The sequence below is a fragment of the Megascapheus bottae genome, chromosome X (assembly GCF_031878675.1).
Source record: "Megascapheus bottae isolate mThoBot1 chromosome X, mThoBot2.hap1, whole genome shotgun sequence".
Taxonomy (NCBI): Eukaryota; Metazoa; Chordata; class Mammalia; order Rodentia; family Geomyidae; genus Megascapheus; species Megascapheus bottae.
Window position 1 is genome coordinate 41,368,504 of NC_143547.1, and position 20,357 is coordinate 41,388,860.

At 40.3% G+C, this 20,357-nt stretch overlaps 1 non-coding gene across 1 annotated transcript; it reads right to left on the reverse strand.

Annotated features, from left to right (window-relative positions):
• Positions 1–11,247: 11,247 nt before the first annotated feature.
• LOC150040946 (U6 spliceosomal RNA) lies at positions 11,248–11,356 on the reverse strand. The gene has a single exon (XR_016534002.1). It is a non-coding gene; the product is annotated as a U6 spliceosomal RNA (small nuclear RNA).
• Between the last annotated feature and the right edge of the window lie 9,001 nt (positions 11,357–20,357).

The window sequence follows — 20,357 nt, forward strand, 5'->3', positions numbered from 1 at the left end:
GGTAGAGCTCTAGCCTTGAGATAGTCCAAGGACAGTGCTCAGGCCCTGAGCTCAAGCCCAGGTCTGGCAAAAAAAAAGAGTTAGGGTTCTTGAGTCCAACATACATAGACCTGCATCTCACCTTTCCTACATAAGGGAATTGTGATAAATGACTAACCTAGTACCTCAGTTTCCTCATGTATAGAATTTTTTATATACCTAATGACATCATAGGACTGTTATGTTCTGTCATTTACAGAAAATGCTACATTGAAACTTTGCTTGTGCATATACCCACATTATAAAGTTTAATAAATTTAAATTACATATAATTAACTAAAATATCATATTCTTTTTGTTCATAGTAGTGTGTGTGTGTGTGTGTGTGTGTGTGTGGTCTTAGGGCTTGAACTCAGGGTCTGGGCACTGCTTCTGTGTCTTCTTGCTCAAGAATAAAGCTCTTCTGGGCTGGCTTGGAACTGTGAACCTCAGTTCTCAGCTTCCTGAGTAGATACGATTATAGGCATGAGCCCTAGCATCCAGCTTTTTAGGATTTTAAACTCAGATTGTCATGCTTGAGAGGCAGATGATCTTCCAGTTGACCCAGATCTGGAGACTTTTATTGCTTTAGTATTTTTTTCCAGTCCTGGATGCCTGAGCACTGTCCTTGAACTTTCTCAAAGCTAGAGCTCTACCTCTTGAGCCTCAGCACCACTTCCAGTTTTTTTTTTTCTATGTATGTGGTACCGAGGAATTGAACCTGGGTCTTCAGGCATGCTAGGCAAGCACTCTACCACTAGGCCAAACTCCTGCCCCCCTGCTTTAGTTATTTTTTAAATAAGATCTGATCTGGAGTTTTTGCTTGGGGCCTGGCTTTGGACCTTGATCCTATACGTGCCTGCATTGTAGCTGGGATTATAGTTACATCTACCACACTTAATATATTTTCTGCCATAGGATCTTCCTAACATTTTGCATGGACAGGCCAAGATTTGAGATCCTCTCAAATGCTGCTTCCCCAGAAGCTGAGATTACAGGCATGAGCTACCATAATGAGGACAATGGGATCATATTCTATATCTAATTGTATAGTGTGCTTTAACATCTTAATTACTGTGGACATTTTTCATATTACTTTTCTATAGCTTCAACATAGCATTTCATTGTATGAGTTAACCTAGCTCCAATTATAGGGAAGGCATTACGTATAGATGAGTATTTTTCATACTTAGATCAGATATCTAGGTCTTTTAATGGTAGGTCAAGTAGACGCTGATCAGAAATCCTCCTTTAGTTCCAGGCCTTTTCCAGCAGCATTGCTCAGGGTCCTCTCCCCCATGGGTCTTTAAGAGTTCACTGGTGTAAAAAATGAGATACATTGTGAAGCCTCCACAAACCTGGGTAGCATTTGGGGACCACCGAGTCAGGATAGCAGAGTCACTGTCTCCATATATGGACTTACTTCTCCAACCTTGTAGTGTTGCTTACATTCACTTCTACATAAATGCAGAGAATATTCAAATGGAAGCCAAGTTCAATGTGAGATGAGGCCTTGAAAAATAGATCACTGTTTTTAGCCTGTACCCATTACACTAGGGGGGAAAAATATATGTTTTAGCAGAATGGTGCTTTCATGTTATTCTTTCCTTTGGGGAAGAGAAAGTATCTAGGCTCACTGAAATAACGGTGGGAATGTTTTGTAACTGCCTAGGCTAGACTATCTAGTGCATCCAGGGATATTGTTTTGGGATATGAGTGGACCTTTGATGTCCTGAATTGTATTAAAGGAAATGAAGAGCTTAAAAGAGATTAAGAAATCGTAGGATGTGGAGACCTGATTGCTAGTGAACACACAGATAATTTCCTTTGTTTGTTTTTCCTGTTTCTTTTTTTTTAAATTAATGTGACCTCACCAGGTTAGATAAATCTTAATCATTGGTGGGTGACATACGCTCATCATTGCTCTCTCTCTCTCTCTCTCTCTCTCTCTCTCTCTCTCTCTCTCTCTCTCTCTCTCTCTCTCTCTCTCTCTCTCTCTCTCTCTCTCTCTCTCTCTCTCCCTCTGCCTGTCTTTGTCTCTGCCTGTCTTCCTCTCTGCCAGTTCTGAGGCTTGAACTTAGAGGTTTATGCTCTTGCTTAGCTTTTTCACACAATGAGCTTGAGCCACATCCCTATTTCCATTATGTACCTTTGTTAATCTCTATTTTCTGGTAGGAATTTCTCTTGAGAACTATGCTTGAAAACTTTATCACAGCTTAGCAGCTCGTTGCCTGGCATTGTTCTTTACTTCTTCCTGTGAGAGCTGAAGATACCTTCTTGATATTTGAGCTTTGGAAATAGAATTCTTTGACTCATCATCTGTCCCTACCCTAGAATCAAACTGTCTGGAATGCATTTTGTCATAATAGGATGTGGGCAGTAACTAGCTAAAATAGGTCACAGAGAGGGACAGACATGTATCAACAATCTTATAAGTCAATGGCTAATCATATGGTAACATCAAGATACCAAGAAACAAGTTGACGTTGTAAGATCTGAAAGGTCATTGTGATGAGGGCAGGGGTCAAGGCAAGAAAACCAAAACAGGTCATTCCAAGAGTTGACTGAGTCACTAGAAACTACCTAGTCTAGTACTAGGTCAAAGCTCACTAGAACACAGAAGAACTTATGACCTCGCTGTCTTTGCTCACAAGGTTCGAACAATGAGATATGGATCTTGCCTTTTGCCCATCTGCTTTGGTATAATGCCATGCCTAGTCCCATGTCAACCTCAACTTCTCCCTCTCCTTACTGCCGACATTTCCCTATCTTTGGATTCATGTTAAGCTTTTATTGTCTGTTAAACAACTGAGTTAATCCATGTTGTAGGGTATTCAGAAATTGTCAGGCTGAAGGTGGCAGAGACTGAGACTTAGTTCCTTGCAGTATGATAGCTGCTGAAAGCTGTCAATCATAGTTTGCAAAGAGAGGATCTGTCATTGTACATTCTGTGCTTTGATAAACCTTAACTGGGAAGCTGCTTCATTTTCCTTAAGGAGATTGATTGTGCTGTAAGAGAACAGGAATCTAATCAGCCTGAGATGGAAATTTATTGGCTGTAAATGCTCCTTGGAAATGCTTCCTATGTCCAATATATAACAGCCATTCATTTCATACATTCTATTCTTGATATAGTACTTTACCCCCATTGACCGCTTAATGTTTCTGGAAGAGGGTAGTTTCCACTCTTTTCATTTTGAGTGTCAGAGAAATGAAAAATCATAAAGAACTACCAAAAATTTCACCTAGTCCCCTGGGATAAGCTAGCTGATGTGGCTTGACTTTTCCAAGGTTTCATCTATCTTGTAAAGATGGACTTTGCCAAAGTCACTGTAATGTGGGGACAGATGGAGTGGTCTTCTGGCACTGCATCCTACTGGGAAATCACAGCAGCTTATATTAATAGTCCTTGTCCAGTTGTAAAGTCTCACAAAGGTGAATGGTTCATTTAGCCTGTAGAAATGTTATGGTCCAACCTCATGACTTGTTTACGTGGAAGAATCAGGGAGATCCAGGAGGAATCAAGACCTCCAAGGTAAAAACAGAGGTTACAGATTCAAGAGATAGAAAGGAGGGATGAAGCCTTTGATTTAATTCCTCAGTACCACATACACAGAAAAAGCTGGAAGTGGTTCTGTGTCTCAAGTGGTAGAGTGATAGTCTTAAGCAAAAAAAAACAAACAAAAAAAAAACCAGCCCAAGGACAGAGCCAAGGCCCTGAGATCAAGTCCCAGGACTGGCAAAAAAGGGCAAAAATATAAACAGATGTTACTAGTAACTTTCCAGGCCTCTGTATGCCTTTCCCTGACCTTGTTTCCTCCTCGTTTATTTATTGATGATTTTATCAAATATGTATGTAATTCTCTATGAACAACAGACATGGTTTGAGATCATCTGCTTTTGATTTTAAAAAATGCTCCTTGACTAATAATGGAGTTGCATCCTAATAAACCCATTTATGACATCTGACTGCCAAACATCAGAGTCCAGTAACACAGTACCCTTACTGTAGCCTTGTTTGTTTTCCTTCATGATCATGTGGCCCACTGGGAGATATGACTTTATGTCAATGCCTAGCATCTGTAGAGTATTACTACTGTAATAAACTATTCAAATTTCAAGATAAATTTACTGGGCCAGGAGTTTGGGTTCAATTCCTCAGTACCACATACATAGAAAAGGCCAGAAGTGTTGATAGCTTTGAGAAAGCCCAAGGGCAATGCTCAGGCCCCAAGTCCAAGCCAGGACTGGAAAAAATAAATAAACTTGCTACTCAGTGTGCTTGGCTTCTTGCTTGTGGATGATGCTCTATATTTGGAACACACCTCCTACCCTGATTTTTGCTTGTTATTTTAGAGATAGATCCTTGAAGACATTTTCTGGGCTAGCTTGGGTACCACTGTTCTCCAAATATTTGGTTTCTTTTGACTCATGGGTTTCCAAGTAGTCTTGGATCTGCCATAGCACAGCCATTATGGAAGGAGTATGTAGAAAAGGAAGCACCTGAGAAGAAAAGGGGGAAGACAGAAAGGAGCTAGGGCCCCAATATTCTCTTCAAGGGCTCATTCCTAATGATCTAACTCCCACTAAGACTCACCACCCAAAGGTTTCATCATCTCCCAATAGTGTTAAGCTAAGGATAAATGTACAGGTCTTTGGAGGACATGCCAAGTTCAAAGTATAGTACTCTAGAGCCATCTGTGCACACACACAAGTACACACACTCCCATACATGGATAACCCCCACACCAATATATCTGACAAATTCTTTTTCTCCTCATTTGTAGTTAATGTTTTGGCTTTCTTTATAGATTTCATATTTATAATTTGAATGTGGTTGAGTTTATTAATCACTTCCTAACAAATTTGTACTTTCTGAACATTGCTTAATAAATCATTCGCTTCTCTAAAGTTATGAAGATGCTTTTCTGTATTTTCTTTAAAAGGTTGAAATTTCATAATGTGAAAAATAACCTAAGTGACTTGTGCACAGGAATGGGAAGAGGGGAAAAGGAATGCCCCCCCCAATAAAAAGACAGGGGCCAGGAGCATAGCCTAGTGGTAGGGTGCTTGCCTAGCATGCAAAAAGCCCTAGGTTTGATTCCTCAGTACCACATACACAGAAAAAGGTGGAAGTGGCATTGTGGCTCAAGTAGCACAGTGCTAGACTTGAGCAAGATGTATCCAAGGACAGTGCCCAGGCCCTGAGTTCAAGCCCCAGGACTGGCAAAAAAGAAAAGAAAAAAAAGAAAGAAGGCAGGCAGGTAGGCATGCAGGCAGAAAGGAAGGGAGGGAGGGAAGGAGGGTGGGAAGGAGGGAGGGAGGGAGTGTAGGAGTGAGGGAGAGAGGGAAGGAAGAAAGAAAAGAAAGAAAGAAAGAAAGAAAGAGAAAAGAAAAAAGAAAGGAAAAGAAAAGAAAAGTTAAAAAGAAACTCATGCTGGGCGTTGTTGGCTCACAACTGTAATCCTATCTTCTCAGGAAGCTGAGATCTGAGGATCACAGTTCAAAGCTAGCCCCTGCATTAAAGTCTATGAGACTCTTATCTCCATAAAACCAACAGAAAACTGGAAGTGGTGCTGTAGCTTAAAATGGTAGCATGCTAATCTTTAGCTGAAGAGCTGAAGGACAACACCGAGGCCCAGAGTTTAACTGGAGATAAGGGTCTTACGGACTTTAGTGCAGGGGCTGGCTTTAAACCTTGACGTACAGATCTCAGCCTCGTAAGCAGCTAGAATTACAGATGTGGGCCACCGCACCCGGCTTACTTTTTCTTTCTGTCGGTGTCCGTACTAGAGCTTGAATTCAGGGTCTTGTTGTTTGGCTTTTTTGCTCGTGGCTGAAGCTTTACCACTTGAGCCACCCTTCCACTTTTGGCTTTTTAAAAAAATTATTATTAATTGGAGATAAGGGTCTCACAGATTTGTCTATCCAGACTGCCTTTGAACTGTGAATCCTTTCATCTGAGACTCTTGAGTAGCCACCAATGACTGGGTGCAGTAACCTCTTAAATTCTCCCTACTTTGGTGCTTGCTTTTTCAAATGTTGCTGGGGGAAGACTTCTAAACCTCAAATGAGTTTTTTTACATTCTCTTGTTCAGATCCCTTCCGGATTACCAATAGCTCTAGCCTGATTGGACAGATTTCTAGGACATAATTAAGTGGAAATCCAAGTTAAGTGTGTGTGTGTGTGTGTGTGTGTGTGTGTGTGTGTGTGTGTGTGTGGACTACCTCTTTTGCAATGTGATTATATATACATGGCAATATATGTATATGCATATATAAGAATGTGTATAGATGCACAGATACAAGTTTGTATAAATACAAATTTATGTATGTGTCTGAATGTGTATACACATCTGCACACATATACACATATATACTTGTAATTTCAAAATGGATTCTAGAAAGAGAAAGCTCTAAATTAGTAAAGTTGGTTAACTGTGGGGAGAGGAAAAGATTAGATTAGAGGGGGATGTAGTTGGAATGAGCCTTCTCCAAATGTACTGTAGTATATCAGCTAACAGGTGGAGAGATTAATAGGAATAAGAAAATACTGTTGTACAATTGCTGGAGAAACGGTAGCGTCAAACAATGGTCACCTAGTGACTGCTGAAACTATGAGGTGAAAGGTTGACCTAGAATGTCACAATGAAAAGAATAGACTGTCACCACCTGCACTTCTGATTAAAATCTTAGGATTAGCAAGTAGGACATTTCAGTGTGAAGGGCCTACATGCAAATTCATGCTGATTCCTAAGTTAAAACTGAATATAAGCAAGCCTTGGGCTGATTTCCAGTTTATAGGAAGTAGGAGGAGGAAGTGAAGGTTTGTTTCAAGTGGCAGAATTTCAGCCTTGAGTAAAACCAAATACAAACAACAACAACAACAACAACAGCAACAACAACAAAAGCCAAGCTAAGTGAACCAAAAATAAACAAAAAACAGAAGGAGGCTTGGAGTGTAGCCTAGTGGTAGAGTGCTTACTAGCATGCATGAAACCCTGGGTTCGATTCCTTGGTACCATATACACAGAAAAAGCCGGAAGTGGTGCTGTGGATCAAATGGTAGAGTGCTAGCTTTGAGGAAGCTCAAGGACAGTATTCAGTCCCCAGGAATGGCAAAAAAGGAAAAGAGAAAAGGAAAAAGTTTGAGGAAGAGACAAAGGTCTACTCTAGATTGAAATAATTTATGGGACATCATAAACTAATTTGCAAAGAAAACATGAACACAATAAAGGAAATTTGACTTCAGAGTGAATAATCTAATAAATATATTGTGGAATTATTACTAATTTTGTTAGGTGTGAGATCTTCATTTTTATGTAATAATGTATTCTTTTAAAAAATAGTGAAAACTGGGGCCGGGAGTTTGGCCTAGTGGTTAAAGTGCTTGCCTAGCATTCATGAAGACCCATGTTCGATTCCTCAGTATCACATACATAGAAAAAAGCTGGAAGTGGTGCTGAGGCTCAAGTGGTAGAGCTCTAGCCTTGAGAAAGTCCAAGGACAGTGCTCAGGCCCTGAGCTCAAGCCCAGGACTGGCAAAAAAAAATAGTGAAAACTGGGTGTCAGTTGCTTACATCTGTAATCTTAGATGCTCAGGAGGCTGAGATCTAGGGGTCTAGATTCAAAGCCAGTCTGGGCAGGCAAGTCCATGAGATTTTATCTCAATAAATCATGAAAAAAAGGCAGAAAGTGGAGCTGTGGCTCAAGTGGTAGAGAGCTAGCCTTGGGCACAAAAGCTCAGGGACAGCACCCAGACCCTGAGTTCAAGTCCTAGTAACAACATACAAGAAATAGTGAGCATTTTTAGATATAACATATATAATACTGAAATGTTTTAAAATAACTTAGGCCCAGGAAAAAAAGAAAGAAAAAGGAAAAATCAGAACACAAAGAAAGTCATATTATCTTACCGGTTGCCGAATGCAGATAACAAGTTTCTGGACGCTCATTATATTATTCTCTGCAGACACACACACACACACACACACACACACACACACACACACACACACACACACTTGTTATACCACACTTGAATCTGGGCACCAGTCACTTTTGCTCCTAAGTACTCAGGAGGCTGAGATCTGAGAATCGCACTTTAACACTCCATCTCCAATTAACCTGCAAAATGCTGGGCTGGAGGCATATCTCAAGTTGTAGAGTGCCAGCTGTGAGCAAGAAAGCTCAATGTGAGTGAGAGGCCCTGAATTCACCTCCAATACTGTCAAAACAACAACAACAAAAAACCTCTAATTACTCCTAGTCTTGCTGAGAAAAACTGTTACCCTCTGGGTCCAACAATACCTACTCCATCTATGTTGTGTCTCCTTCTCACCATTGTTCCCATGCTTTCTCCACTCTTAATAGTTATCAGATCATCCTGCTGCTCCTGAAAACTCCCAAGCAGATTTCTTCCCTGGGCTCCTGTCCTTACTGATCCCTCCCCTTGGATTCTCCTTTCCCTAAAGGTATCATGACTGACTTTCATTTCACGTATTTGGCCAAGTAACACATTTTCATGGTTCTCCCTTACCATTTCAGGTAAAATCAGATTTCCATGTAAAGACAATCCCTTCACTGGATTAATTCTTTTTTTCCTCCTGGTAGTCATCACTACTGAATGGTTGGTTTGTTTGCTTATCTGCCTCTTGCAGAGTAGGAGAGAGTTGAGCAGGCCCTGGTTAGATTCAGCATCTGCCCCAATGCCTGCCACACAGGAGCGACTCCATATTGAGTCAATGATAGCTTGGAAGCTTAGAGTGATGTGTCAGGATGACCCACCTGTGAACCCTCAAGGAACACCACATGCTGCACTGACCTATATATGTCATATGGTCTGAAAGATATAGGGGATAAAGATGAGGCCATCTTCCAAACTCTGCTTGCCTTTGGGGAGGGTTTGTTTGCACAGATGCTTTGGGGCTGTTACCTGGCTCATGCTCAGACAGATGAGTTTGTAAAGGGGGTGGAGTCCTCCTCCAGTACTGTTTTCTGACTCATTTGTTCCCTGTCACAGGCCATCCCCACATTCTGTTTTCTTCCAGTTACTGTGGAAAACACAGGAAACCTGGTTGATGGGGAAAAAAGAGCCCAACCACCTATAGGGAATCTGAGTTGTTTTTAAAGTAAAAAAAGGCTCTAGGGAAGTGGAGACATGGCTCAAATGTGTAGTGTCAACCAAGAGCAAAAACAAATTAAAATTAAAATTAAAAATTAAAAAGACAAGTGAGTATGTATAGCACTGTGTGTAAGCCCTATTATGGGCAAAAAGCAATCAATAAAATGACTGAACAAATGAACACATTAAAATACTTTTTAAAAGGCCTTAGTTCTTTCACAGACATACTTTGGCACTGCAGTGTGGTGGATTGTACGTTGTAGGGAAGGGTAGCTTTCCTGGGGCAGTCACACACCTTGGGCAGGCAGTAAGTCTGAAGACTGTTTCACCATCTATTTTTCCTCTAATCCCTTTAAATCATCCCACTGGATATGGTCTTGTTCTGCTGTATATGGTAAAAGTAAGCTTGACCCAAGACATATGAGGAACATCTGTTAAAGGAGTCTTACATGGAGAACTCCTTTAATTCTTTACCTCCTTTAATTCTTTATAGTATCACAAGTTTTTTTTCCAGTACTGGGGAATGAACTCAGGGCCTGAGCACTGTCCATGGGCTTTCTCAAGGTTAGAGCTCTACCACTTGAGCCATAGCACCGCTTCCGGCTTTTTCTATGTATGTGGTACTGAGGAATTGAACCTGGGTCTTCATGCATGCGAGGCAAGCACTCTACCACTAGTCCAAACTCCCAGCCCCTATACTATCACAAGTTTTAAGGGACCTTGGCCACTAACTTTGTTGCATGTTTGAGTAATAGTGTTGCATTGGCCCACAAAGCACCAGGGACAAGGAAAATCTTTTGTTGGCCCCAAGGGGGATCTTTTATTTCCCCCTGGAATAAGAGATCATGAGGGTTAAACTATACACAGGAAATCTAGATCCTGAGCCCATATTTTGAGTTTACCCATGTTTTCTTCTACGAGGTTAATGGATTGTGTGTGCATGCACGCACATGTGTGTGTGTGTGTGTGTGTGTGTGTGTGTGTGTGTAGGTGCCAGTACTGTGTCTTGATTTCAGGGTCTCACCTTCTTTCTTACTTTTTTCTTCTGTTCAAGGCCAGTACTCTACTACTTGAGTAACAGCTCCAATTCAGGTTTTTGCTGGTTAATTGGAGAAAAAAAATTCTCATGAATTTTCCTGCTGGGACTGGATTCAAATCCCAATTCTCAGATGTCTGCCTCCTGAGTAGCTAGGATTACAGGTGTGAGACACCAGTGACCAGCGATAATTTGCAATTTTAAATGAAACTGGATAATCTAATTAGAATACATTTAAGTATGTTGTATAAAATGTCATTGTGGCTCATTGCCTCCAATAAAAGGTATTTCTCTCTCTCTCTCTCTCTCTCTCTCTCTCTCTCTCTCTCTCTCTCTCTCTCTCTCTCTCTCTCACTCTCTTTGGGCATCATTTATTGAACAAGTTATTCCTTCCTTGTTTGTGATGCTTAAAAAAAGTCTATACTCAGCAGGGAGTTTGGCATAGTTAATGGTAGTGTTTTTGGCTAGCATGCACAAAGACCTGGGTTCAAGTCCTCAGTACCACATACATAGAAAAAAGCCAGGATGGGTGCGGTGGCTCACACCTGTAATCCTAGCTACTCAGGAGGCTAAGATCGAAGGATCAAGGTTCAAAGCCAGCCCAGGCACAAAAGGACCTGAGACTCTGATTTCCAACTAACCTCTTGAAAACGGGAAGAGGGGCTTGGCTCAAGGGTAGAACACTAGGTTTGAAAAAGCTAAAGGATAGTGCTCAAGCACTGAGTTCAAGTCTCAGGACTGGCAAAAAAAAAAAGAATATATTTTATTGCCAGGTACCCATGGCTCATGCCTGTAATCTGAGCTACTCAATAGGTTGAGATTTGAGGATCACAGTTCAAAGTCAGCCCAAGCAGAAAAATCCATAAGACTCTTATCTCCAATTAAGGGCCAAAAGCAGGAAAAAGAGCTCTGGCTCAAGTGGCAGAATACTAGCCTTAAGCAAAAAGTGTCCAAGGACAGTGCCTAGGCCCTAAGTTCAAGCCACAGGACTGCCAAAAAAAACCACAACAAAAACAAAGAAACAAACCCCCTCTTTTCCATATCTTGGAGTTCATTTCAATAAAAATGTGAAACACTTCAACACTTCATGAATTTCTGTGTCACCCTTGTGCAGGTACTATAATAATCTTTTCTGTATCTTTCCAAGTTTAGTTTATATATGCTGTCAAAGTGAGCACTTAGATATATTATTTTTTAAAAATGTATCACATAGTTATAAACAAATATTAAACAGAAATACTATATTATAGATGCTTCTTCTAGGGGTGGTTGTTTTTCCTTAGCAACTAGACCCTCCAAGCTGTTTTAAAATACATACCTACGCCAGGACTGCTGGCCCATATCTGTAGTTCCTATCTTTGGTAAACCCAAGGCAGGAGGATTGTGAGACCAAAGCCAGTGTAGGCTACATAACAAGAACTTATCTTTCTATAAATACCCATTATGAATTGTGAAAGCATACTATATAATTTAACTGGATGAAACGTATGATGTGTACATTCTCTCTCGATGTAAAAAAAACACTAATTGTTGAAATTTAAAATAAAGATGTATTTTTCTGCCAAATATTGGTAAAAAAAACAGGCATTCTTTATTTCGTTAGGCCCTTCCAAGTGCATTAAAAGGTTTTTGTGTTATTTTTCAGAAGTAAAAATGGCAGTGACAGCTTGCTTTTGTAAAAGACATTAAGGAAGGTCAGTGGAATAAGCTATTTCTACACAAGATAGTACCCTGAGAGTCTGCTTTATAGTCACCAAAGAAAGGCCTATTAAAGAAACCTCAGAACAATCTAATTTTAACTAAATCAACAAATCAAAACTAATCACAAATAAAGAAACCATGGAAAATTCACAACATGGTATGTGAAGAAGATAAAAAGAAAATCTAGAAATTCACACAATGCAAGTTCTCTATTGAAAGGAAGCATGGAAGTGGAGGTTTGGCTCAAGTCAAAGAGTGTCAGCCCTGAGTGTTAAAAGTTAAGCAAGTCGGGTGTGGTGGCTCAAACCTGTAATCCTAGCTACTCAGGAGGCTGAGATCTGAGGATCAAGGTGCAAAGCCAGCTCGGGCACAAAAGGAGCTAAGACTCTTATCTCCAATTACCCTCTAGAAAATGGGAAGTGGGGCTTGGCTCTAGTGTAGGGCAGCAGCCTTGAGCTGAAGAGGACAGGGACAACTCCCAGGCCTAGAGGTAGGGCAGTAGCCTTGAGCTGAAGAGCTCAGGGACAGTGTCCCAGCTGAGTTCAAGCTCCATGACTCACAAAAAACAAAAAGTTAAGAAAGAGCCTGAGGCTCTGAATTCAAGCTCCAGTATTAGAAGAGGAAAAACTAATCAAGGAGGCTTGTGATTTGGGGTATAAATCATAGAGAAAGCACAAGGCCTTGGATTCCAGCTCCAAACAAGGTATAAACCAACAAAAATTCAAGTAGGCTCTAACTTGTTTCTTTTCCAAAAATATTTGCAGATATATGATTGTGCTTTCTGAATGGTTCATTTGCTATATTTCATCCTGTTGGACTTTCATCTGTATTTGATTTTTAAAAAAATTTTTGGTATATATATATATACATATACATATGTGTGTATATATATATATATATGCACCAATACCAGGGCTTGAACTCAAGGCCTAGGTGCTTTTTTTTTCTTTTTTGCTCATCATGAGGCTTGAACTCAGAGCCTGTGCACTGTTCCTGAGCCTGTCTGTACTCAAGGCTAGCATTCTACCACTTGATCCAAAGCACAACTTCCAGCTTTTTCTATGTATGTGATGAAAAATCGAACCCAGGATTTTGTGCATACTAGGGAAGCATTCTACCACCAAGCCACATTGCCAGCCCCCCTAGATGCTATCTTTTTTTCATATATTTTTTATTGTAATTAATAGAAGGGTTACATTATATTCGCCAGATAGAAGGTGCATTAATTCACATACATTGATACCCTTTCTCATGTCTTGGTCCCCATTTCCCTCTCTCCCACCCTCACCCCTCATCTTGTTTCCCCCCCTTCCCTATCCAATTTCAAATAACCAAATACAAATATATCCAATATATCAGATAACAAAGTGAGATACTGTAACAATATGAGATAACCAAGGGACAGCAAAAGAGATGAGAGATAACATAGTACATTAAGGAAAACAGTCACTCATTATATGGCTTTTGTTTCTATATCCTAGAGGTCCTTTCATTTATTGTCATGCTGCATTAAATGGCCTTTATATCAGGCTGGTAGTGTGGCCTAATGGTAGAATGCTTGCCTAGCATGTGTGAAGCCCTGGGTTCCTCGGTACAACATACACAGATAAAAGTTGGTTCTGTGGCTCAAGTGATAGAATTCTAGCCTTGACAAAGCTCAAGGACAGTGCTCAGGCCCTGAGTTAAAGCCCCAGAGCTGGCAAAAAAAGGCCTTTGTATCAATACTTAAAGATAATTAAAAAATAAAACATAAAAAATCATATAAATTATAAAAAATAGACAGTGGAACTGCTGGGATGAAAGAAATGGGAACTGGCCAGGCGCCGGTGACTCACACCTATAATCCTAGCCTCTCAGGAGGCTGAAACCTGAGGATTATGGTTCAAAGCCACACAGGCACTAAAATCCATGAGAGATATTTTTGTCAGTCCTGGGGCTTGAACTCAGGGCCTGAGCACTGTCCTTGGCCTTTCTCAAGGCTAGAGCTCTACCACTAGTATAAACTCCCAGCCCCAATCTGTGAAACTCTTATCTCCAATTAAACACCAGAAAACCAGAAGTGGCTCCATGTCTCAAGGTGTAGAGTGGTAACCTTGAGCTGAAGAGCTCAGGGTTTGCACTCAGGCCCAGAGTTCAAGCCCCATGATTGACAAAAGAAAGACAGAAAGAAAGACAGACAGACAGACAGACAGACAGAAAGAAAGAAAGAAAGAAAGAAAGAAAGAAAGAGGCACTGTATAATTCATACTTTCCTACTTTTGTGTGGCATCTTTTTATTTACTATTTTTGTTACAAATATTGCCCATGTTGAGGTCCTTGCACCTGTCTCCTTGCCCTTAACAGTGGGGATGGCAGAAGCTTATTGACACAAGCCACAGGATACCATGTTGTAGTTTCTGAAAAAGTGAGCCTAGAGGGCCAGCCCAAGTACATTTTAAAATAGAATAACTGTTTTCTGAAAAAAAAATAGAAACACTGGAAAATTTCTAGTGTCGACAAGATGTGTCATGGCACATGATAAATATTTGCAACAAGGTAATTTCTATGGCAACTCTAACCATGATTCCCTGTTTTCCTATTTTAGTCAAATCCTTCTGGCAGAGCTTCTTTTATAAATTCCTAATTTTACCACCCTGTGTTTTATAGTCAGGCTTTGATTTCTATTTCTCAGTACTGTGAATTTCTGACAGCATTGTATCAAAAAGGTATAGTCTCGTTTCATTGATACTTGGACTATCCTGAGTTGCTAGGACTATAGGTATGAGCCATCACTGCCTGGCTTGTATTGGTAATTTTTGAGAGAGGGTCTTTATTTCCTGCTTGGTGGCATGCCTATTTTCTGCTTTTCATCTATCACAGCTGAGGTAATGAGCTGCATCACCTAGACCAGCTTTTGGGTGAGAAAGGTTCTTAGGAAATATCCTGCCAGGCTAACCTTAAAGGATGATCATTCCAATATCATCCTTGCAAATAGCTCAATAGCATGTGTGCACCACTGGTTCCTGGTTCAGAAACCATTTGTGATGTTATAGAAGTATCTTTCATGGTTTAGATTTTAGAGGGTTTAATCAGGAAAGAATATTTATTATATGTCTTGGTGATTTTAGCATACATTAAAATGTAGTGGCACTCGGGGCCCAGAGTTTGGCCTAGTGGTAGACTGCTTGCCTAGCATGCATGAAGATCCGGGTTTGATTCCTAGGTATCACATACATAGAAAAAAGTGGTAAGTGGTGCTGAGGCTCAAGTGGTAGAGCATTAGCTTTGAGAGGAAGAGCTCAGGGATAGCCCCCAAGCCCAGAGTTCAAGCACCAGGACTGACCAAAAAAAAAAATGATCGTATGCTGGGCACTAATGACTCACGTTTGTAATCCTAGCTACTCAGGAGGCTGAGATTTGAAACTTTGCGAAAGCCAGTCCCAGCAAGAAAGTCACTGAGATTCCATCTCCAATTAATCAGAAAAAAAGTAGTAAATAGAGTTGTTGTTCAAGTGGTAATATGTTAGCTTTGAGCTAAAAAGCTCAGGGACAGGGCCCATCCGCCAGAGTTCAGGCCCTGAAGACTAGCACACATACAAAAAATGATGGTAGCTTTTCTTTGTTTATCCATTGTTGCATCATAGGAATAAATTTCCCAGTACTTAACCATGCTTCCAATCTTGAGATAAGACCTTTTGGTCTTAAATGAATTGTGAATTCAACTTATTCTTACTTAAACCATGACACTGGACAACACTCAGCAGCAGAATTTGTAGTAAAAGAACAAATGAAAAGCCATATTTTGAGAGGTTGAATCTTGGAGTCATTATTGGAGCACTAGCAGGCTGCAGGTAGCCAATTGTTACAAGGGCCTGCAACTCGTAAATACATTTAACACAGTTAGGAAACTGCCATAAAGGCCAGAGAGGAAAGAAAGAACAAAAAACATTACCAACAAACCGATTCAGCTCCAATGGAGAGGCGAATTTGGATGCTATAGTGACTGGAGAAAAGCCAGAAGACATGTGGCATGGTGTAATGGTTCCTGAGCTGGAGCAGGCCAAATAGGGTCAGGTCTGGGAGCAGGGTCAAGTTAGGGTATAGGGTCACAGGAAATTCCCAGTCCCAGGCACTGGACTGACAGGTTTAGTAACCTATCAGCCAAATGCCTGCCCCTGTCTCCAGGGTTTCACCTGGGAGGCAGGGGCTTAACCTTCCCTACACTGAAGACAAGATGTCAGACTCTGACATCCACCATGTGACCAATGTGGCCCTGGCCAGTTCTGGCCTCCCTACTTCAAATTCAAGTCCTAATATTGGTTTATGCATGCATGTGCATGCACGCGCACACACACACACACACACAGACATTTACATTTTTCATGAGTGATATTATTCTATAGCTTCTTTTTCTGGCATGTGTGCTGTCTTTGTTTAATGTCAGGTACTACCATCAATGGGAACACTTGAAAGCTGTGTTTTCTTGATGAGGTTCTCTAGGTAAAGTACTGTGAATGCTTCCTTTTCTTTGTACGGGCCTCTGAACATAAAAAACAAAGTAGTGTTTCCTACTTTATAGAAGCATTAATTAAAGTGGACCATGGGAATAAATATAGAATAAAAAACTAGAATTAGTTTATGAAAATAATAAACTCTAGAAGGTAAATGTGCTGCTGCAATACTTGTAATCTCCAATGCAGGCCTCCTGGCCTTGAGATGTAGTCTCATATAATAGCACATAGGAGAAAATTGCGGGAACCCAGCCTTTGGTGAAGAATTTGTAGATGCAGCACCAGAGTTAAGATCCTTACAGAGGACCATTTCCTTATTCTTAGAACTTGTTAGTTCGTGTCTTCCCTAAAGGGGTTTGCAAATGTAATTAGGTTATACATGCTGATGATCCTGAATACCTGTATGGGCCTAAAATTATCACAATGGGGGAAGAAGAAGAAGAAGAAGAAGAAGAAGAAGAAGAAGAAGAAGAAGAAGAAGAAGAAGAAGAAGAGGAGGAGGAGGAGGAGGAGGAGGAGGAGGAGGAGGAGGAGGAGGAGGAGGAGGAGGAGGAGGAGGAAGAGGAGGAGGAGGAGGAGAAGAAGAAGAAGAAGAAGAAGAAGAAGAAGAAGAAGAAGAAGAAGAAGAAGAAGAAGAAGAAGAAGAAGAGGGAGGGGGGAGGGGGAGAGGAGGAGGAGCAGCAGCAGCAGCCAGGGCCAGTGGCTCACACCTGTAATATGAAGTTACTTGAGACCTTGAGACTCTTAGCTTCAATTAGCCACTAGAAAACTGGAACTGACACTGTGGATCAAGGGGTAGAGCTCTCGCCTGGAGAAAGCTCAAGGACAGTGCCTGGACCCTGACTTTAAGCCCCAGGACTGGCAAAATAAAAAAAAAAGAAAAATTGTGTGATTACCTGGATAATTACCTTTTTTCTATTTGGCAATTCTGGACATTATAAATACAGGAATTGGATTGGTTATTTGAAATTGGATAGGGAAGCGGGGAAAAGAACATGAGCAGCGGCGGCGGAGGGGTGGAAGGGAGGGAAATGGGGACCATGACATGAGAAAGGGTATCAATGTTTGTGAAGTAATGCACCTTCTATCTGGTGAATACAATGTAACCCTTCTATTAAAAATATATGAAAAATATAAATACAGGAATTGAAAGGTCTGCTGAAAGGAAACTCCACGCGGTTCAGAAGAGGGTTTATTGTGTGAGGAAAGAACAGACCTCCTGCTGCCCAAGATGAAGTTGGGTGAGCAAGAGAGCTTATGGCGGGAAGTGAGAGACTATATAGGGGGAAGGGTGTGACCACAGCAGAAAGATGTGATCTCAGAGGATGAGGAAATACCTCAGACTGGGGGACCTCCCACTGTTCCCTGGTATGCCAGTTGCCAGGGTTACAGGTGCTGGGCAGGGATTTCCAGGGAGCAGGGGGAGAGAGCCAAAAGAAGAAGTCATTTCTTCCAGGCGGACTGACCAGGAATCAGCCAACTTAAAGCCTCTGTGTCAACTTTCTTTTCTTTCTTTAAATTTTATTTTATTGCTAGGGTGATGTATAGAAAGATTACAGTTATATTCTTAAGGTAATGAATACATTACTTTTTGAGTGTTGTGACCCTTTTCCATGTTATTCACCCACTTTACCTCCCCCACCCTCAAATTTCTTTTATCTAATATTTTAAGGTTTATGTTGTATCAGCATTTCATACTTTTTTAATGGATGATACATATATATATACATGATACACACATTATATTCATATATACTATATATACATACACATGCATATATACATATATAAGTATGTATAGTGTGTGTGCAGCACATTTTATTTATTTATCTTTTTCGGGGGGGTTCTTTGGGTTGTTTCCAGTTTTGATTTTTTAAATTTATTTTTGTCTGTCATGGGGCTGAGCACTGTCCCTGAGTTGTTTTGCTCAAGTTGTTTTTGTTTTGGTAACTAAAGATAAAAGTCAGCACTTGAACATGCTAGGCAAGCACTAAACTACTGAGTTAATATCCTCAGCCATGTACAAGTGTTTTGTATAACCATATCTTTTACATCATCTGGGTATAACACTAAGAACAGAATTGCGGGATCACATAGGGTAACTACAAGTTAACTTTTTGAGGGACTGCCAAACTTCTTCGCAGGAACTGTACCATACTTGCCTTTCTATCAGCAGTGCCTGAAGTTTCCAGTTTTCCACATCTTACCAGGATGTAACAAGTCCATCCTTTTTTACTATTGATATTCTAATACATGTGAAATGATATCATAGTATTTTAATCTCCGTTTCCCTAATAATTGATTTTAACACTTTTTCTTCTATGCCCATGTTTATTTTTTTTAATTTTCCTTAATGTCAGTCCTGCATTGGGCTTGAACTCAGGGCCTGGGTGCTATCCCTTAATTCTGTGGCTCAAGAGTTAGCGCTCAACCACTTAGAACCACAACCCCACTTCTGGTTTTCTGAGTCGCTAGGATAACAGGCATCAGCCACTGGTGCCTGGTTAATTATAAAAAGAGGGTTCTTCGTGACATTTCCCTACATGTGTATAATGTACCCTGATCAACTTCATCCCTTCTATAGCTTTTCTAAATACTTTGTCCCTTCTAAAGACAATTTCAACAAACTTAATTGTTCTATTTTCATACAGGTATATACAGTACATGTGTTATTTGAGATAGTATCTCCCTATGTATACCAGGTTATCTTCAAACTTGTAATCCTCCTGCCTCAGCCTTTTGATTGCTGGGATGACAGGCATGCAAAACCATTTGTAGGTCTTTGCTTGTAACAGTGGTTGTCTTGATTGATGCATTGTAAGGATTAGTTATATATTTTGGGTATTAGACTTCCTTATCATGTACATTATTTATATATCTTTTCTCTCATTCACTGGATTACCTTTTGTATTTTCCTAATGGGGGCCTTCAAAGCTCAAAAGTATTTATTTTTGAGTACAATTATCTCTTTTTCTTTTTGTTATTGTACTTTTAGTGTCTAATATCAGAAACCAATGCCTAAGCTAAGATCAGAATATTTAACTACCTATGTTTTCTTCTAAGAGGCTGATAGGTTTTTCTTTCACTTTAGGTATTTAGTACATTTGGAGTTAACTTTTGTACATAGTGAGAAGTGATCAAACCTCACCTTTTTTTTGGCTTATGTTTACATCATATTTTAAATGACCAGTTTAACAAACAAGTGTTCAAGGAGGGAATCTCTAATTACAATCTCTGGGACTTAGTATTTAGAACTTAATTAAAATTAGGCTAAGGGTTTGTATGTCATAGAAACATATCAATTTATGAAATAAAACATTATGTCTATAGAGCCATAGGTTTTTATGTCTATATAGTTATGTTTGTATTTCCATTACCACGTCCGTAGCGTTGGATATACAGTTATTGAGTCCTCGCTCTTGTACTCTTTGTATAATAGCCACATATGAAGGATACCATGCGCCTTTTGTTCCTTAGGTCTTGACTTGTTTCACTCAACATGATTTGCTCTAGATTCATCCACTTCCCTGCGAATGCCATAATTTTTTCTTGTCTGTTGGCTATGTAGAATTCCATTCTGTATATATACCACAATTTCTGAATCCATTCATCTGCAGTAGGGCATCTGGATTGTTTCCATTGCCTGGCTATTGTGAATAGTGCAGAGATGAACATAGCTGAGCAGGTGTCCTTATAATATCCTGGGTCATGATGTTCAGGATAGATGCCCAGAAGTGGTATGGCGGGATCGTAGGGAAGGTCTATTTTCAGTTCTTTAAGGAACCTCCACACTGCTTTCCAGAGTGGCTGAACTAGTCTACATTCCCACCAGCAGTGTAGTAGGGTTCCTTTTTCTCCACAACCCCACCAGCAACTGTCATTGTCTGAGTTCAAGATCTTAGTCCTTCTTGTTGGGGTAAGGTGGTATCTTAGGGTTGTTTTTATTTGCATTTCCATTATGACCATAGATGATGAACATTTTCTCATA